Genomic DNA, 20,073 nt, shown 5'->3' with positions numbered 1-20,073 from the left:
AAACTGCACCCCTTAAGGTGCTCAAAACCACATTCAAGAAGTTTATTAACCCTTTAGGTGCGTCACAGGAAATTTTTTTGAATATTTAAAAAAAAATGAACATCTAACTTTTTTTCATAAAAAAAATAATTCAGGTTCAATTTTTTTTATTTTACCAAGGGTAACAGGAGAAATTGGACTGCAAAAGTTATTGTGCAATTTGTCCTGAGTACGCAGATACCTGATATGTGGGGGGAACGACTGTTTCGGCGCATGGCAGAGCTCAGAATGGAAGGAGCGCCGTTTGACTTTTTCAATGCAAAATTGGCTGGAATTCAGATTGGACGCCATGTCACGTTTGGAGAGTCCCTGATGTACCTAAACAGTGGAAACCCCCTACAAGTGACCCCATTTTGGAAACTAGACACCCCAAGGAACTTATCTAGATATGTGGTGAGAACTTTGAACCCACAAGGGCTTTACAAAAGTTTATAACGTACAGCGGTACAATTAAAAAATCATACTTTTTACACAAAAATGTTCTTTTCACCCCAATTTTTATTTTCCCATGGGTAACAGGACCCTAAAAGTTATTGTGCAATTTGTCCTGAGTACGCTGATACCCCACATGTGGGGGTAAACCACTATTTGGGCGCATGGCAGAGCTCGGAAGGGAAGCAGCGCCATTTGACGTTTTTGGCTGGAATTGAGATCGGACACCATGTCGCGTTTGGAAAACACCTGATGTACCAAAACAGTGGAAACCCCCCACAAATGACACCATTTTGGAAACTAGACCCCCTAAGGAACTTATCTAGATGTGTGGTGAGAACTTTGAACCCCCATGGGCTTCACAGAAGTTTATAACATAAAGCCATACAATTAAAAAATCATATTTTTTCCACAAAAATGATCTTTTCACCCTCAATTCTTATTTTTCCAAGGGTAACAGGACCCTAAAAATTATTGTGCAATTTGTCCTGAGTACGCTGATACCCCACATGTGGGGGTAAACCACTATTTGGGTGCATGGCAGAGCTCGGAAGGGAAGCAGCGCCATTAGACGTTTTTGGCTGGAATTGAGATCGGACACCATGTCGCGTTTGGAAAACTCCTGATGTACCAAAACAGTGGAAACCCCCCACAAATGACCCCATTTTGGAAACTAGACCCCCTAAGGAACTTATCTAGATGTGTGGTGAGCACTTTGACCCCCCCCAGTGCTTCACAGAAGTTTATAACGCCCGGACGTGAAAATAAAAAATTTGTATTTTTTCCACAAACATGATCTTTTAGTCACCATTTTTTTTATTTTCCCAAGGGTACCAGGAGAAATTGGACCCCAAAAGTTGTTGTCCAATTTGTCCTGAGTATGCTGATACCCCATATGTGGGAGAAAACTACTGTATGGGCACACGTCGGGGCTCGGAAGGGAAGTAGTGACGTTTTGGAATGCAGACTTTAATGGAATGGTCTGCGGGTGTCATGTTGCCTTTGGAGAGCCCCTAATGTACCTAAACAGTGGAAACCCCCCACAAATGACACCATTTTGTAAACTAGACCCCCCAAGGAACTTATCTAGATGTGTGGTGAGCACTTTGAACCCCCCAGTGCTTCACAGAAGTTTATAACGCCCGGGCGTGAAAATAAAAAATTCGTATTTTTTCCACAAACATGATCTTTTAGTCACCATTTTTTTTATTTTCCCAAGGGTACCAGGAGAAATTGGACCCCAAAAATTGTTTTGCAATTTGTCCTGAGTAGGCTGATACCCTACATGTTGGGGTAAAACACTGTTTGGGCGCATGGCAGAGCTTGGAAGGGAAGGAGCACCATTTGACTTTTTCAACTCAGAATTGGCTGGAATTGAGATCAGACGCCATGTTGCATTTGGAGAGCCCCTGATGTGCCCAAACAGTGGAAACCCCCAATTCTAACTCCAACCCGAACCCCAACATGCCCCTAGCCCTAACCCTAACCCTAGCCCTAGCCCTAACCCTAATGGAAAAATGGAAATAAATACATTTTTTTTATTTTATTATTTTTCCCTAACTAAGGAGATGATAACGGGGGGTTTGATTTACTATTTATGGCGGTTTTTATTTTTGGCAGCTGTCGCACGCTAAAAGACGCTTTTTATTGTAAAAATAGTTTTTGCATCACCACATATTGAGAGCTATAATTTTTCCGTATTTTGACCCACCGGGTAATGTGAGGTCTTATTTTTTGCGAGACGAGTTGACGTTTTTTTTGGTACCATTTTCGGGCACGTGAAATTTTTTGATCGCTTTTTATTCCGATTTTTGGGACGCAGAATGAAGAAAAACCAGCGTTTCATGAATTTCTTTTGGGGGGGTGCGTTTACACCGTTCCGCGTGCGGTAAAATTGATAAAGCGGTTTTATTCTTCGGGTCAGTACGGTTACAGCGATACCTCATTTAGGTCGTTTTTTTATGTTTTTGTCGGTTTTACGCATTGAAAACTATTTTATATAAAAAAATAATTATTTTTGCATCGCTTTATTCTGCGAGCTATAACTTTTTTATTTTTTCGCTGATGATGCTGTGTGGCAGCTCGTTTTTTGCGGGACAAGATGACGTTTTCAGCGGTACCATGGATATTTATATGCGTCTTTTTGATCGCGCGTTATTACACTTTTTGTTTGGCAGTATGATAATAAATCATTATTTTTTGCTTGGTTTTTTATTTTTATTTTTTAAGGGGTTCGCTAAAGGGGTTAACTAATGGGACAGTTTTATAGGGCGGGTCGTTACGGACGCAGCGATACCTAATATGTGTACTTTTATTGTTTTGTTTTTTTATTATTTCCAAAAAATGGATTTATTGGGGTAATATTTTTTTTTTTTTTTTTCTAATTTATTTGGCGGGTTTTTTTTTTTTTTTTAAATTATTTTTACACTTTTTTTTATTTTTTTTTTTTTTACTTTATTAAATAGTCCCAGGTGGGACATCACTGTCCTGTGACAGATCGCTGATCTGTCACATCACAGATCACTGTGACAGATCAGCGATCTGACACAGGCACTGCAGAAGGCTTCCTCATGCCTGCGCTTTGCAGGCACTGAGGAAGCCAGCTTCCTCAGGCCCCCGAAGGCCCCCGTCGCCATCTTGGATTCGGGGGCCTGGAGGAAAGGAGTCCCCCGCAGCAGCGCTGCACATTGCGCTGCCGTGGGGGGCTCAGGGAAGCACGGAGGGAGCCCTCTCCCTGCCGATGCTTCCCTTTAACTCCCGGTACACCGCGATCATGTTTGATCATGGTGTGCAAGGGGTTAACGTGTCGGGGGCGGTCCGTGACCGCCCCTGACACATTGTGCCGGTTGTCAGCTGTGATGATCAGCTGACACCCGGCCGCAATCAGCGGCGCTCACCACGTGGGCGCCGCTGATCGCGCCCGACGTACTATCCCGTCCATGGGCATAGGGGCCCAGGTCCCATGGACGGGATATACCGTCGGATGTCAGGAAGGGGTTAATGCATCATGGTCGTCGACTGAAATTTCAGAAATATTTCCAATCCACCAGTTCCTATCGTAAATGCAGGCAATGTATTGCCCTGGCTGGAGGTTTGCAATTGGCACAAAAGGCATTTCTGATCTGACAGATCTATCTACATGGGCAGATGTGGTGATTTTCTCTTGTTCCAGCAATTGTATGTCCATCTTTAAACCTTTCCTCTTGAACTACCCGTATTTCGTCGATTTTTTTTTTTTTTTTTGAACAAAAAAAAAACTTGATTCCATGCAGTTGCTCGTTGCAAAAGTTGAATAAATCCACCGGGGTCAGTATTTGGTGTTCAGTTGGGCGTTGAAGACTGGCACGAGCTGCCAACCTCTTTTCATAGAATAGAATAGAATCGTAGAGTTGGAAGGGACCTCCTGGGCCATCTGGTCCAACCCCCTGCTCAAAGCAGGATTCGCTAAATCATCCCAGTCAGATGTCTGTCCAGCCTCTGTTTGAAGACTTCCATTGAAGGAGAACTCACCACTTCTCGTGGCAGCCTGTTCCACTCATTGATCACTCTGTCAAAAAGTTTTTTCTAATATCTAATCTGTGTCTCCTCCCATTCAGTTTCATCCCATTGCTTCTAGTCTTTCCTTGTGCAAATGAGAATAAAGTTGATCCTTCTACAATGTGACAGCCCTTTAGATATTTGTAGACAGCTATTAAGTCTCCTCTCAGTCTTCTCTTTTGCAAACTAAACATTCCCAAATCCTGCAACCTTTCCTCATAAGACAGGGTTTGCAGACCGGTCACCATTCTGGTCGCTCTTCTCTGAACTTGCTCCGGTTTGTTGATGTCTTTTTTAAAATGTGTTGCCCAAAACTGGACACAATATTCCAGATGAGGTCTGACCAAAGAGGAGTAGAGGGAAATAATGACTTCACGTGATCTAGACTGTATGCTTCTGTTAATACATCCTAGAATTGCATTTGCCTTTTTTGCTGCTGCATCACACTGTTGACTCATATTCAGTCTGTGATCTATTAGTATACCCAAGTCTTTTTCACATGTGCTGTCACTTAGCCCTATTCCTCCCATTCTATATATGCTTTTTTCATTTTTATTGCCCAGATGTAGTACTGTAGTACTGTCCCTCCAATCCCATCACAGGGCGACTTTCCATGACTGGTACCAAAAAAATTCCATTCAGCGCAGATATTGAAATCAGCGTTGTGGTGGCACAAGTTGAGAAAATTTTTGAAATTTTTCTTCTGGGCTGCAGATCCATCGCTGAAGTAGTGGATATGACGAATCCCATAGATGAGTCTTGAGATACTCCACATTTACTGTTAAGAAAGTGTGGACTGCAACTGTGTTATGTCGTGAGCAATCACTGATTATGCACAAGCTGATGTTCTGCGCAGCTTCACCATTTAACTCCTTGAAGTAAATTACAAATGGGTGTACTGTAGCTTGACTATTTTCCCAGTGGAAACCTTGAATGGTATCTTGAACAATAAATGAGTAATTTTCAGCAAAGTCCATAAGGATCACAAGCTCTCCAGGTCTCAGATTTTCCTTCAACGATTTCAGATAGCAACTTTGATGCTTGGCGATGTAGTGATAGCTACAAAGTTTAGAAATTTTCAAAACCAATTCTTCAATGAAATCTTCTATAGTCAGTTGTTTGGTTTCAAGCGTGTCTCGATCAGTGTGAATCCATTGTTTGAACTCAATAATATCTTCAGGGTCACTGTTGACAAACACATTGACTAGAAATTCTTTTAAAACTTCAGGACCCGGGCATTTATCACAACGGCCAAGCATGCAGTCCTTGGATTCAATTCCACAGACCATTTTGCATATGAGCTCTTTGTAGTCATCATTGAATGGGCATGCTGCAAGCATTAGTTTTACATTTGGTGAAGTGTACACACACAAACGGAATGTGTTCCAGCAGATCCAACGGTTACGCACCACTTTGGCCGAAGCTCACAAAACTTGGAAAATCCAATTTCAGGGCCATTCCGATCCCGATAGGCAACAAACATTTCCCTCATATTGCTCAGTAATAGTCGCTTTTGCATCTGCTTTTTTTCTCCTGCTATTCGCACTGATACATAGTCTTTTTTACCAGGGCACATTCGACTGAATTCATCATCCTCAAAAAATGCCTGCACCTTTTTCTTCACTTCCTCAGAAACTTTCTTGCCACACTTGATTCTAGGTAAGGCTAAGGTCCCATGTTCACATTTAAGCTTTCGAGCTTGTTTGACCATTCGTTCAGAGACACCGAATTCGTCTGATATAGCCTTAATGGACCAACTTTTAGGTGCCAATGTCAAGATTTGGACCTTTTGTGCCCGACTGGACACCTGTAGCTTTTGCTTCAAATCTGCCAAAAGGTGATTGTAATCCAGACACATTTTGCACTGTGCTGTTTTTGTTTGTTCAATGTCTTTCGGCTCAAGCCCTCCAATTGAAGCAATCTTGCTAGAAAATGCATTTTGTACCTGGCTTATTTTTCTCCCTGCATATCCAAGTGAATCCCGCTGGCTTACCAGTGGATATTTCAGAGGAGAGATGCCAATGGATGTTAAGCTTGAATTTAGACTTTCAGGAGAACATTCCATCTGGATCTGATTCAGAGGAAACTGGATCAGCTGATTTTTTCCTGTTAGCAAATTCTTTTCGACATGATGCGCACATCTTCTGGCCAGGCTTCACATCATTCTTTGTAAATTCGTTCAACTGGTCAGCTGCTAACAAATTGATAGCTCGCAAATTCTTTTTGGTGTTATGACCTTTCTTCCCAAAAGGATTGCAAAACGATTTTTGCAAATGCTCATATTTGGTCAACAATGAATCTTCATGGTGTAAACAGACTTGTGAATGTTCGTCAAAATTTAGTCCCACTCGTCGACGCAGCAATTTCTGTTCATCCAATCCAAAGCTTGTAAACAATTTCAACTCATCCTTGCTATGGGTGAATGTCTTAAGGTGGCACTTCGAATTGTTCGCAAGGCCAATAGAGCACTGGGCTGATTCTTCATCAATTTCATTCTCCATCGCTAAAAAATAAATAATATATGCATTAAAATGTAACAATAGTCAATAACTTTTCATAAATAGAAAGGTTTATAGGTTTTTGATTATAATAGACATTGCTAGCAACAATACAACTCTGTAACATGTGATAAGAATCTGAAAATCAAACACAAAATCAATGCATTACGCGCATAAATAACACCATGTTCAGTGGCATTTTTCTTTTCTTAAACTGAGAGACACCAAAAAAAAAACAATGATCCTTGTAGAGAAAAATGTGCTCTTTCTAATGATATCAGAGTTAATATATTTTAGGGGTACCCTTTTTGAGAAATTTGACCTAAAAATAGGTAAAATTTGGATTTTTAACGTTTTTCATCATATGTGGGTGTGAATATTTCCACAAATACATATGCTTTGACCGTGATATTGCAGCAATGCAAAGTCATGTAGATGTTTGGTGTACAGGGCAAAGCACCAGTTACTATTGGTTTTTGGTCTAGAGTTATATATGTGGGGTACAGCAGTGTGGGGTACAGCACGCAAGCATCCCATAAGCAAAGCATCACAGAAGATAAGCATCCAGCAAAACGGCAGTTATACATGGCATGGAATTAACATTCATCTTCTCTCTTCACACAGGTAATCAACTGAGCCACCCTGCATGTATTTACTCCATTCACTGCCAGCAAGCAGCCTGAATGATACAACTTCCCACCTCTGCTGCCTCTATTTCTCTGCTGTAATATATCCAAATGGTAATCAACTGAGCCACCCTGCATGTATTTACTCCATTCACTGCCAGCAAGCAGCCTGAATGATACAACTTCCCACCTCTGCTGCCTCTATTTCTCTGCTGTAATATATCCAAATGGTACAACTCCATACTTCTGCTGCTTGACCATTTTGCTGCATATTTAAATGTGCTTGCTAAAGCTTTGGTATAATTCATTTGTTGCACTGTATGTAATACTTACTGCTTTAGATCTGTGACTGGGGCCTTTCTAGATCTTATCAGGTGGAAGGTGCTATAGCATTTTGCCACATCTTGGTCTAGTGCCTTTGATCATCTAACCATCCCCTGGTGTGCTGGCCCCAGCTGCCAAATTATACCCAACCATCTCCCACAATCCCTCTCTCCTGACCCTGTAGTGTGGCCTATATATGTAGTAGTTGCTAAGGGGAAGCACGCAGTGTGGGGTACAGCACGCAAGCATCCCATAAGCAAAGCATCACAGAAGATAAGCATCCAGCAAAACGGCAGTTATACATGGCAGTTAGTCAGGGCAGGAGTCAGGTAACCCACACTTTGCCTTCCCCTTTAACCATGTGCTTTATTTTTATCCTCCTGTGTTCCCTTGCCATCCACATTCATCACCCTATCCCCCCTCCATCACGACTCATACACATCAGCCCCTCTATACTTCCTTCTCCCATGTACAGCTCCCACACACTCCTCACCTTCCTGAGAAACCTCAGCCCATCTTGCCCAAACACATCGCAGAAAAAAACTACTTACAATTCCAACAACTATTGGCTCTTTATCTTCCTTCTCCTACTGATTTCAGGGGACATCTCCCCCTACCCTACCTCATATCGAAACCACAATAATCTGATTAACATTACTTGCACTCCCTCATCTCAATCTTTTAATTGTGCCCTCTGGAATCCACGGTCTGCTTGTAACAAGCTTCCTTTCCTACACAACTACTTTCTGAACAACTCTCTTAATCTGTTGGCCCTCACTGAAACCTGGATTCAGGATTCTGACACTGTCTCTCCTGCTGCCATTTCCTACGGTGGCTTACAATTCTCTCACTCCCCGAGACCCACAAACAGACCTGGTGGTGGAGTTGGCATACTCCTGTCCCCACAATGCACTTTCCAGGTCATCCCCCCAGTCCCATCACTCTTATTCCCTTCTTTTGAGGTCCACACCATCAGGCTCTTCCGTCCCCTCTCCCTCAGGGTAGCGGTCATATACCGGCCCCCAGGCTCACCCACCCTCTTCCTTGACCACTTTTCAGCCTGGCTGCCACACTTCATGTCCTCAGAACTACCAACCCTCATCCTGGGAGACTTCAACATCCCCATTAACAGCCCTAATTCCACATCTGCATCCCAGCTTCTATCACTAACCACCTCTCTAGGCCTCTCACAGCTTTCAACCTCTGAGACACATAAGGACGGTAACACCCTTGATCTGGTCTTCTGCCGGCTCTGTTCAATCTCGCACCTAAACAACTCACCGCTTCCACTCTCTGACCACAACATTCTCTCCTTCACGCTCACAAATCCTCGCCCACCCCAGCTCATTCCTACCTACCACACAGTCAGAAATCTACAAGCTATTAACCCTCAGACACTTTCAGATTCCCTACACTCATCTCTGTCCCCAATCTCCTCTCTTTCCTGTCCTAATCTGGCTGTTCATCACTACAATGACACTCTTAGAAGCACCCTTGACCAAGTAGCTCCCCTCACCCTCAGAACCTCCAAACACAGAGTAAAAGAGCCCTGGCTCACATCGCAAACTCAACTTCTCCAGCGATGCTCCAGGAGTGCTGAACGCCTATGGAGAAAAACCTGCACACCAGAAGACTTCATCCACTTCAAATTTATGTTAAGAACCTATAACGCTGCCCTTCACCTTGCCAAACAGACCTACTTCACCACCCTGATCTCCTCACTAGCCAACAACCCCAAGAAACTTTTTGACACTTTTCACTCCCTCCTCAGGCCAAAAGCACAAGCCCCTATCACAGACATTTGTGCTGATGACCTGGCCTCCCACTTTACAGAAAAAATAGATAATATCCGTCAAGAAATCTGCTCCCAACCACCAAGTGCTGTGACTCCCATCCCTTCCTACATCTCCCCTGGCTCACTCTCCACATTTGATCCCATAACAGAAGAAGAAGTCTCCAGACTCCTCTCTTCTTCTCGTCCGACTACATGCACTACCGACCCCATTCCCTCACATCTCCTCCAGTCTCTCTCTCCAGTCGTCACAACCCACCTAACTACAATCTTTAATCTCTCCCTCTCCTCAGGCATTTTCCCATCCTCCTTCAAACACGCCATCGTTACTCCACTACTAAAGAAACCTGCTCTCGACCCATCCTGCACAAACAACTACAGACCAGTCTCCAATCTCCCCTTCATCTCTAAACTTTTGGAACGCCTAGTTTACTCCCGCCTTACCCGTTACCTCTCCATTCACTCCCTTCTAGACCCTTCACAGTCCGGCTTCCGCCCCCTACATTCGACTGAAACTGCACTCATCAAAGTGACCAATGACCTTCTGACAGCAAAACGTAACGGTGACCACTCTCTGCTCATTCTTCTTGACCTATCTGCAGCTTTCGATACTGTTGACCACCATCTCCTACTCTCTAGGCTCCAGTCACTAGGCATTAAGGACACTGCACTCTCCTGGTTCTCTTCCTATCTCTCTGACCGCTCCTTCAGTGTTTTGTTCTCAAGCTCCACGTCATCTCCTCTTCCTCTTGCTGTCGGGGTACCTCAGGGCTCAGTCCTTGGCCCCCTTCTTTTCTCTCTCTACATGGCCCCAATTGGACAGACCATCAGCAGATTTGGCTTTCAGTACCATCTTTATGCTGATGACACACAACTATACACGTCTTCCCCCGACCTTACCCCCGCTGTACTACAGAACGCCAGTGACTGTCTGTCCGCAGTCTCCAATATCATGTCCGCTCTCTATCTGAAACTCAACCTCTCCAAAACTGAACTACTTTTTCTCCCGCCGTCTACTAACCTCCCTAAATCTGACATTTCCTTCTCCGTGGGTGGTACCACAATAACACCCCGGCAGCAGGTGCGCTGTCTGGGTGTTATGTTTGACACCAATCTCTCCTTTACATCCCATATACAATCCCTTGCCCGCTCTTGCCGCTTACACCTAAAGAACATCTCTAGAATCCGCCCTTTTCTCACTATGGAAACAACAAAAACCCTCACTGTTGCATTGATCCACTCTCGCCTGGATTACTGCAACGCTCTATTAATTGGCCTCCCCGTCACTCGACTATCCCCTCTCCAGTCCATACTCAATGCAGCAGCCAGGATCGTCCATCTGGGTAATCGGTACTCGGACGCGTCCGCTCTTCGCCAGTCCTTACATTGGCTGCCCATTCATTATAGGATCCAATTCAAAGTACTTGTTCTCACCCACAAAGCTCTCCACAGTGCGGCACCCCCTTACATCTCTTCTCTCATTTCTGTCTATCGGCCTAGCCGATCGCTGCGCTCTGCAAACGACTTTCGACTAACCTCTGCACTAATCCGTACCTCCCACTCCCGACTCCAAGACTTCTCCCGTGCTGCTCCTATCCTCTGGAATGCTCTACCCCAAGAAATCAGGACTATCCACAATTTGCATAGTTTTAGGCGCTCGCTCAAAACACACCTGTTCAGAGCGGCCTATCACATTCACTAATCAAAGTCATTCTCTGTGTAAGTGTGCGTGCGTAGCCCATTCACTATCTCCATCCATCCTTCACTCCTGCAAGATGGCTGGACCTTCATTGTAAATACACACCTGTACTCTGTATCTCCCTCACCTCATTGTAGATTGTACGCTCTCACGAGCAGGGTCGTCTTATTTCGTCTTATTTTGCTTTAATTATTGTATTGTTAGCGTTGTTACTTATGACTTGTGTTTTGAAACTGTTAAACTGTAAAGCGCTGCGGAATATGTTGGCGCTATATAAATAAAGATGATTATTATTATATGGGCAAAGTTTGGCATAAATTTTATGCGACGCGTTTTACAAGCTACTTTGACACAAAATTGCGGCCGAAATATTGTTTTGTCATAGCCGGTAATAATTTTATCGTGTTTAGCAGCAAAAGTTGAGCTAGTATGCTAAATTTCAGCATCATAGCCAGTATAGAAATCTATTGGCTATGTGCCAAAGTTTGCAAAATCCTCTTAGCTGAAGCCGCAGGCTTGGTGGAACCTCCAGTGAAAGGTCAACAGTGCCCAATGTATTTGAGATCTGGCCCTAAAAATTTACAGAACCTCTTTTCAAACATACATGTACATCCTTATAAATTTTCAGCAAAATCGGAGAAGGTCGAGTGGGGACCACTGGTCCACTTGACATGGAATGACCCTATACTCACCTGGGGGGCAGTCGGGGTCCGCGCCTCCCATCTTATGATTGCTGCCCTCCTGTTTGCTTCTTGGCTTCCCGACATCGCGCTTCTGCGCGGGTGTACTTATCTGCACTGTTGAAGGTAGAGCAAAGTACTTTAGTGCGCATGCGCTGGGCCTCTCTGACCTTTCCCGGAGCGTGCACACTGCAGTACTTTGTTTTGCCCTCAACAGGGAGGATAAGTATGCCTGCCCAGGAGCGTGATGCCGGGGAGCCATAAAGCAAGAAGGAGGGAGGCCATCATAAGAAGATGGGAGGCCCCGGACCTGCAACACCCATCGGACCGGACTGGCCCCAGGTGAGTATAATAAAACGTATTTTTCTTATCTTTTCAGGTCTGATCAGGGGCTTATCTTCAGCATTACAGAAGCCCTGAAAGGCGGTGGCCATATCTTATATCGGCCAAACCAGGTGATTTAGGTTCCCTTTAAGATGAAAATGGTCCTGAAGGAGTGTTCGGGCTTCCTTATCAGAAACAGGGGAGAATAAAACCTCCCCTGCTGTTGAATCACCAACTCCACCAGCACCCTCTTTTATAGCAAAAATAATGCTTCCGCCTCTAGGGCCTGTTGCTCCTTCCAAGTTCAGGGGGACGAGATCTTGAAGTTGTCGAGTGGATCTAATCTCCAGTCTCAGTCCTGATCTTATTATACTGAGTCACATACCATATCACATACCATACCACATACCAAATCACATACCATAGAAGGGAAAAAGCAGGACAAAGGCACAGCTGTATGACCTTGGGTAATGAAGCTGCACACACATCAGGGAACACGGGTGCCACTTCCAAGGAAAATAGTCTGTATATCCATAGAGAAGAAAGTGGATAGGCACATTCCGTCCCGTGCAAAATAATCCTTTATTGTGGCATCAAGATACCAACAGCAGGCAGATAAAACCATGGAGTAAGTACAGATGACGATCGTTTCGCGCTTACATTGCGCTTCAACAATGTAAGCGCGAAAAGATCGTTGTCTGTACTTGCTCCATGGTTTTATCTGCCTGCTGTTGGTAACTTGATGCCACAATAAACGATTATTTTGCATGGGACGGAATGTGCCAATCCACTTTCTTCTCTATTATTATACTGAGTACCTAGACATTGACTGAGATTTTCTCCCAGGCAGGTTGGAAGTGGGACAACCTTCCTCCTACCCAGGAGAGTCCATCACTTAGAGGATTTTTGGCTCCTTGCTGAGGAATCTCCAAACATGAAACCCCTGCTCCTGTTTCTTGTCCTTCTAATCACCCTGTTTCTTAGGGGGTCTGTACCTGCTATCTTCTCCTACGAAAGGAACTATTGAATTGAGGACGAGACACATTGGGAAAGCTGTTGTGAGCTCATCTGTTGATTCATCTTTTGTGTCCGATGATCTCCCTCTTCTGGTGAAGGAAGGTAGTGAGGCTGATTACCAAACACCTGATCAGGTGGATGGTGACTGGATATAAGGCAGCCGACGCCCTTCTGAGTTGCTGGTGATTTCTCTGCTGGATTCTTGGAGACCAGTCTGATTCCTGCTTCCAAAGATAAGTTTTTGCTCTGCTATTGAACTTATTAGTTTTGGTTTTGTTTACCTTGTTTTTTTGGAGTTCAGCCATCCCCGGCCGGGGGTGTGCTGGATTCTTTTTCCTTGATCAGTGTTCTCTTTTGCTCTGCTTCCAGAATATTTTGAGTGCTGATATAGGGTTTGAAGTCTAGTGACTTCAGGGTCCTTTTTGCTTATCAGTTGTGTTGGTAATATTTTTTAGCAGGGTTTTCTTGGATTGCAGACAGCAGCTTTTCTATCCTGTCCTTGTTAGTTAGCTTGGGCCCCATCGTTTGCTCAACCTATCTTTCTATCTGTGTTAGTGTTTTCATCTTGCTTCACCGTCATTATATGTTGGGGGCTGCCTATTGCTTTGGGGTCTGCTCTGGGGCAGTCAGTTTTTCCCTTTTCTCTCTTTAGGCTTATGTAGATCTCCGGCTGATCACCGTAGGAACACTCCACGGCTACTGCTAGTTGTGTGATAGGATTAGGGGTCTGCAATCCGCTAGTTTCCAACCTCTCTGTTTTTCTCCGCTGAGCTTGTGTTTTGTTTTTTCCTCCTCGGTGACTCAATCATAACAGAAAGCCTTTTTTCTTATCTGCTTATTACAAAACACAGAAAAAGAGCGACCACAAGTCCAGAATTATTATAAAGTATCCATAAAAAATTCTTTATTGTAAAAAGCATACAGATGAAGGAACGAATCACCACATTGTGAAAAATGGCTAAAAGCCCAAGTCACTGACACATGCTGCGGACATCTCAAATAGAATGTAAATCATAGCTAAGAGGTATAATGTTTGAGCACACACATAGGCAACCCAATGTCATAAGTAAATAGATCATAGTAATGGATGAAGTAGCACAAATCAATGCTGACATATAAAAACACTCCATTGACTCTCAATATATATAAATGAACATACCTAGTAAAGCCAATGCAGAGAGGAGATGAAGGCAGAGGATGTGCCAGCGTCACCCGACACGCGTTTCGGAGCTCTGTGCTCCTTCCTCAGGGGGCGTGGCCAAAAAGCGCCATGTAACAGTTTATATAGCGCGCCAACAGGAAGTCCCGCAGACGCGTCTATTGTCAATCAAATCAGGACCACGCCTCCGCTCCGATGAACACCGGAAACACGCGGGCCCCACGTCATCCGGCGTCATAAGGAGACGGAGAGCGCAGGTCATGACGACCAACAATGCGCGTGCGCAGAACAAAGAAGCATAATCGGCCATGATAAAGAAGGGCAGGAGTGAGGGAAAAACAATAACAATAACGGGGAAAATTAAAAATAAGGAAAAGCATTAATATAAATACAAAACGTAAGCGTACATTAGATGTAACGTAGCATGGCCAAAAAAATACTCATATTTCAATACATATATAATGGCACAAAATTTACATTATAGTAATACCGGATAAAAAATATCTAAATAAGTCCTCAAAGTGATGGATTATTAATATAACCTTCACAGACATTCTACATAGGCGGAAATTAAGGATACAAAATAACAGCGAATAAGAATAATAAATTTCATCCTCATAGTGGTGGATTGCCATATAATATAGTTAATAAAATTAAAGCAACCCACCACAATATCACCAAAAGTAGAATATATCAGTCAATAGTCATACCAATACATGAAGACACATAGATATATTTACAACAAAATCACTTCATATATCTAGACGGCCAAGAATGCCTACGAAATGTAGATTACAATGTTTATTGAAAAAACACCCAGACAGCCCACACATCCATTGCTTTACAAAATCTACAAAATAATTATAGATTGATCAAACCCACAAAGCAGAAAAAACAAATAATTTTTATATCACAAATTGATTGAAGCCGGTCTCCCAACTTTGTAGTGCAGGATATTGATCTACGCCGATGTCATGATGCAAACAATTGGACCTCCACAAAACAATTGGTGACCACGAAGGAGAGGGATCAAAGGGAACATCACATCTAAAAAGAACACTAATTAAAAACAATATAAAATAGAAGACAAGATTCACCAAGCATAATATGACTCAGAAGCCGGCAACCGGTCTCACAAAAATGGGACAAAACTATTATATTCATTCAGTCCGTGAGGGTGAAGTGTATTAAGAGTCCAGATCCAACGGGATTCTAGCTGGGCTAACCTCTGCGACGTCCTACCCCCCCGCTGAGAAGCATCAATACAATCGATGCCTCTGACACGGAGAAGGGAGGCATCACAGGAGTGACACAGCCAGAAATGCCTTGGTAAAGTCTTTAGGGAGGATGTATCCTTGTGGTCGGCGGCAGCTAAAATGCCTAGAATATGTTCTCTCACGCGAACCTTAAAGGGACGCGTGGTCAAACCAACATAGATCAATCCGCAGGGACACATAGCAAAGTAAATGACATTACGAGTATCACACGTAATCCTCTTCCTAATGTCATATGTCCTAGATCTATCCGCATTGTGAAAGGTGTTACATCTTTCAATGTTGGGACATGCGACACAACGACCACAAGGAAAACATCCACCCCTACAACCAGCACCACTATTTAGAAATGTTGGTTTGGGACCCCCCACATAGTGGCTCCTAACCAACAGATCACGCAAATTTTTAGCGCGTCTGTTAGAAATAGCTGGGTTTTTTGAGATATATTTAGAAAGAATAGGATCGGCTCTAAGTATAGGCCATGATTTAGACAAGGCCTCCCTTACCCGGGCTGATTGCGCGTGGTAATCTGTAATAAATCTAACCTTATCAGTTTGTCGCACCTCGGATTTATATAACAGATCATGCCGTCGAGAGTGTTTAGCGCGTTTATAGGCGCGTTTCACCATACGGCGGCTATACCCACGCTCATAAAATCGTTTTTTAAGGTCCTCTGCTTGTAGTTCAAAGTCAATATCAGTGGAACAAATTCTACGTAGCCGTAGAAATTGCCCTATGGGCACAGATTGGATCACATGTCTCGGATGTGCAGAGGAGGCGTGCAGCAAAGAATTAGTTGATGTTGGTTTTCTAAATATGTCCGTCTGTAGGACATCACCATCACCACGTTTAAGAGTGACATCCAAAAATTCGACCATATTACTGTCATATTGATAGGTAACGCGAATGTTCATATCATTGACATTCAATGATTGCATAAAATCCTGAAGGAAATTCACAGGCCCCTGCCAGATCATGAAAATATCGTCGATGTACCGCGCCCAAAAAAGGACGCGGCCCATCGACAAACCATGATCCGACAGGGTCCCACAGCCCCAGGAACAGGTTGGCGTAGGCGGGCGCAAAAGAGGCCCCCATAGCTGTTCCCTGGAGCTGTAGGTAGAAGGACCCCTTAAAAATAAAAAAATTATGAGTCAAAGAAAAATCCAAGGTCTCCAACACAATATTCTGGAAGGCACAGGGAAAGTTAGACATAACAGCTTTAAGGCCATCGGAATGCCTAATGCTGGTATATAAGGATTCCACATCCGCCACAACCAGAATAGTATCCTGATCAATATGTAAATCATCAGTAAGTCTAAGAAATGCCCCTGTGTCCTTCAAGAATGAAGGGAGACTCTCAACAAAAGGTTGCAAAATAGAATCCAACCACCGATTGATACGCTCCAAGAAATTCCCCGCTCCTGAAATAATTGGTCGTCCAGGTGGACATTCCTTATTTTTATGTAATTTAGGTAATAAATATAGTGTGGAGATCGTGGGTTCCACAACATGGAGTGCTACAGCAAGTTCTTTTTCAATGATACCCTCACTCAATGCCCTATCAATAATAGCATTAAGTTGGGCAGTATAGGCCGACAAGGGGTTGAAGGAGAGCCTTTTATAGCATGCTTTATCATTAAGCTGACGAAAAGCTTCTTTTTCATACATACTCTTCGGCCAGATAACAATATTCCCCCCCTTGTCGGCCGGTTTCAATACTACATCATTTAACTCTTTAAGAGCTTTCAAACGCTCGCGTTCTCCACTAGTCAAATTATCATATGGAATCATTTTCGGTATCTGCATCAGGTCGTTAGTAACCACCTGAACAAATAACTCAATATTTGCACAAGATGACGGGGGGGGGGGATCTCTTGGAGCGTGATCGAATCGATGGGGGTATCTTACCCTCAATTGGTGTTTGATGTTCAATGGATAGTTCCTCAAGGATTCTCAGAGCGGATTGCTCCTCCTCTGTTGGAAATAGAGCATGCGCCTTACCATCATGAAAATTTTTTTTAAATAATAAAGAACGAGCAAAAATATGCAAGTCTTTTATAACAGAAAATGTGTCAAACTTGGTAGATGGTGAAAAAGATAAACCCTTACTCAATAAAGTCAGATCTGTATCAGAAAAAATATGGTCACTCAAATTAACAATATTGTTGTCTTTTATAATTACCTTTTTATCGTTTTTGACATTTTCTGGTGACCTACGGCCATATCTCCTGTATGGATGGAAATTCCTTTCACGCGTCCGTCTAGAGCTACCACCAGACCTTGTTGTCATAGATATAGAGGCTGAATCAGATAAATCACTGATAGATGAAGCCGATGTAACTGAAGGGATACGTTTAGGATATCCAGATATGGACGTAGGCTTCTTCCAAAAAAAGACATTATTGGTCTGATAGTCTCTTATGTCACGATTAAATTTTGACGTTTGGGTCTCATTAATTTTTTTGACCACTATACCTAATGCTTTTTCTAATTGACCTTCAAAATTTTTAAATATTTCAGAAGGACATTGAGTTTTAAATTCAGCAAGAGATGAATCAATCACAGAATCCAAAGAAACAATAGAACTAGAATTTAGATCCATTAATAACTGCATCATTGTAAAGGAACATTTGTTGCACTCCTCCTCCCACTGCAAGACAAAAGACTCATCCTCCACAGGGAAGGCTGGAATGGTCCGAATACGTAAACCCCTAGGTATATATTTAAGGGATATATATTTTTCTAAAAATGCCCGATTCCACCAAATTTTGGTTCTTTTTACTAGATTATTTTTCAATACAGAGAATTGACTGTCCCAGTTAGGGCTGTTAGTCGGCTGTGAGTCAGTGGTGTTTCCACCAAACACCTGTTCAAGTTGATTCTGCCAAGTCTTTTCCTTGGCTTTGTAGTCCATTTTGTTGAAATACCAAGCACCTGTGCAAAACACAGCAAGAAAGATGAAAGAACAATTCAACAAACGCACCAATATCATAATATATAAATGCATAAAGCCAATGCTAAATAAATATGATGCTGGGATAATGGACCAAAATATGGACTAATCGCGATTATAAACACAAAACACACAGAAAAAGAGCGACCACAAGTCCAGAATTATTATAAAGTATCCATAAAAAATTCTTTATTGTAAAAAGCATACAGATGAAGGAACGAATCACCACATTGTGAAAAATGGCTAAAAGCCCAAGTCGACGGCATGATCTGTTATATAAATCCGAGGTGCTACAAACTGATGATAAGGTTAGATTTGTTACAGATTACCACGCGCAATCAGCCCGGGTAAGGGAGGCCTTGTCTAAATCATGGCCTATACTTAGAGCCGATCCTATTCTTTCTAAATATATCTCAAAAAAACCAGCTATTTCTAACAGACGCGCTAAAAATTTGCGTGATCTGTTGGTTAGGAGCCACTATGTGGGGGGTCCCAAACCAACATTTCTAAATAGTGGTACTGGTTGTAGGGGTGGATGTTTTCCTTGTGGTCGTTGTGTCGCATGTCCCAACATTGAAAGATGTAACACCTTCTGACTTCTATACCAGGAAAGATCTTTGAACAAATTATTAAACAACATGTATGTCAATACCTGGATAAGAATGAAGTGATTAAACAGAGTCAGCATGGGTTTGTAACTAATAAGTCATGTCAGACTAATTTAATTTCCTTCTATGATGGTATTACTGATTGGGTGGATCAAGGAAATGCTGTAGATATAGTATATCTTGACTTCAGCAAAGCATTTGACAAAGTCTCTCATACAATCCTTATTGAAAAAATGACTAAGTATGGAATGGACAAGGCAACTGTTAGGTGGATTCATAACTGGCTTAGTGATCGGACCCAAAGAGTGGTCGTTAATGGCTGCACATCCAGTTGGAAGAATGTCTCAAGTGGGGTACCACAGGGCTCTGTCCTGGGCCCTGTATTGTTCAACATCTTTATCAACGATTTAGATGAAGGAATTGAGGGTAAACTGATTAAATTTGCTGATGACACAAAGCTAGGAGGGATAGCTAATACTAGAGAAGAGAGAGAGAGGATTCAAAAAGATTTAAATAAACTGGAGAAGTGGGCAGCAACTAACAGAATGGTTTTTAACAGGGAGAAATGCAAAGTACTACATCTGGGCAATAAAAATGAAAAAAGCATATATAGAATGGGAGGAATAGGGCTAAGTGACAGCACATGTGAAAAAGACTTGGGTATACTAATAGATCACAGACTGAATATGAGTCAACAGTGTGATGCAGCAGCAAAAAAGGCAAATGCAATTCTAGGATGTATTAACAGAAGCATACAGTCTAGATCACGTGAAGTCATTATTTCCCTCTACTCCTCTTTGGTCAGACCTCATCTGGAATATTGTGTCCAATTTTGGGCACCACATTTTAAAAAAGACATCAACAAACTGGAGCAAGTTCAGAAAAGAGCGACCAGAATGGTGACCGGTCTGCAAACCCTGTCTTATGAGGAAAGGTTGCAGGATTTGGGAATGTTTAGTTTGCAAAAGAGAAGACTGAGAGGAGACTTAATAGCTGTCTACAAATATCTAAAGGGCTGTCACATTGTAGAAGGATCAACTTTATTCTCATTTGCACAAGGAAAGACTAGAAGCAATGGGATGAAGCTGAATGGGAGGAGACACAGATT

At 42.8% G+C, this 20,073-nt stretch overlaps 1 protein-coding gene across 3 annotated transcripts in view; it reads left to right on the top strand.

Moving 5' to 3' along the window:
• ILRUN (inflammation and lipid regulator with UBA-like and NBR1-like domains) overlaps positions 1 to 20,073 on the top strand; it is a 291,746-nt gene that overhangs the window by 8,037 nt on the left and 263,636 nt on the right. The gene's annotated exons all lie outside the window — the stretch shown is intronic.

This window comes from Dendrobates tinctorius, unplaced genomic scaffold (assembly GCF_039654945.1).
Source record: "Dendrobates tinctorius isolate UK_male_01 unplaced genomic scaffold, ASM3965494v1 ptg000045l, whole genome shotgun sequence".
NCBI lineage: Eukaryota > Metazoa > Chordata > Amphibia > Anura > Dendrobatidae > Dendrobates > Dendrobates tinctorius.
This window is presented reverse-complemented; position numbering and strand designations above follow the sequence as displayed.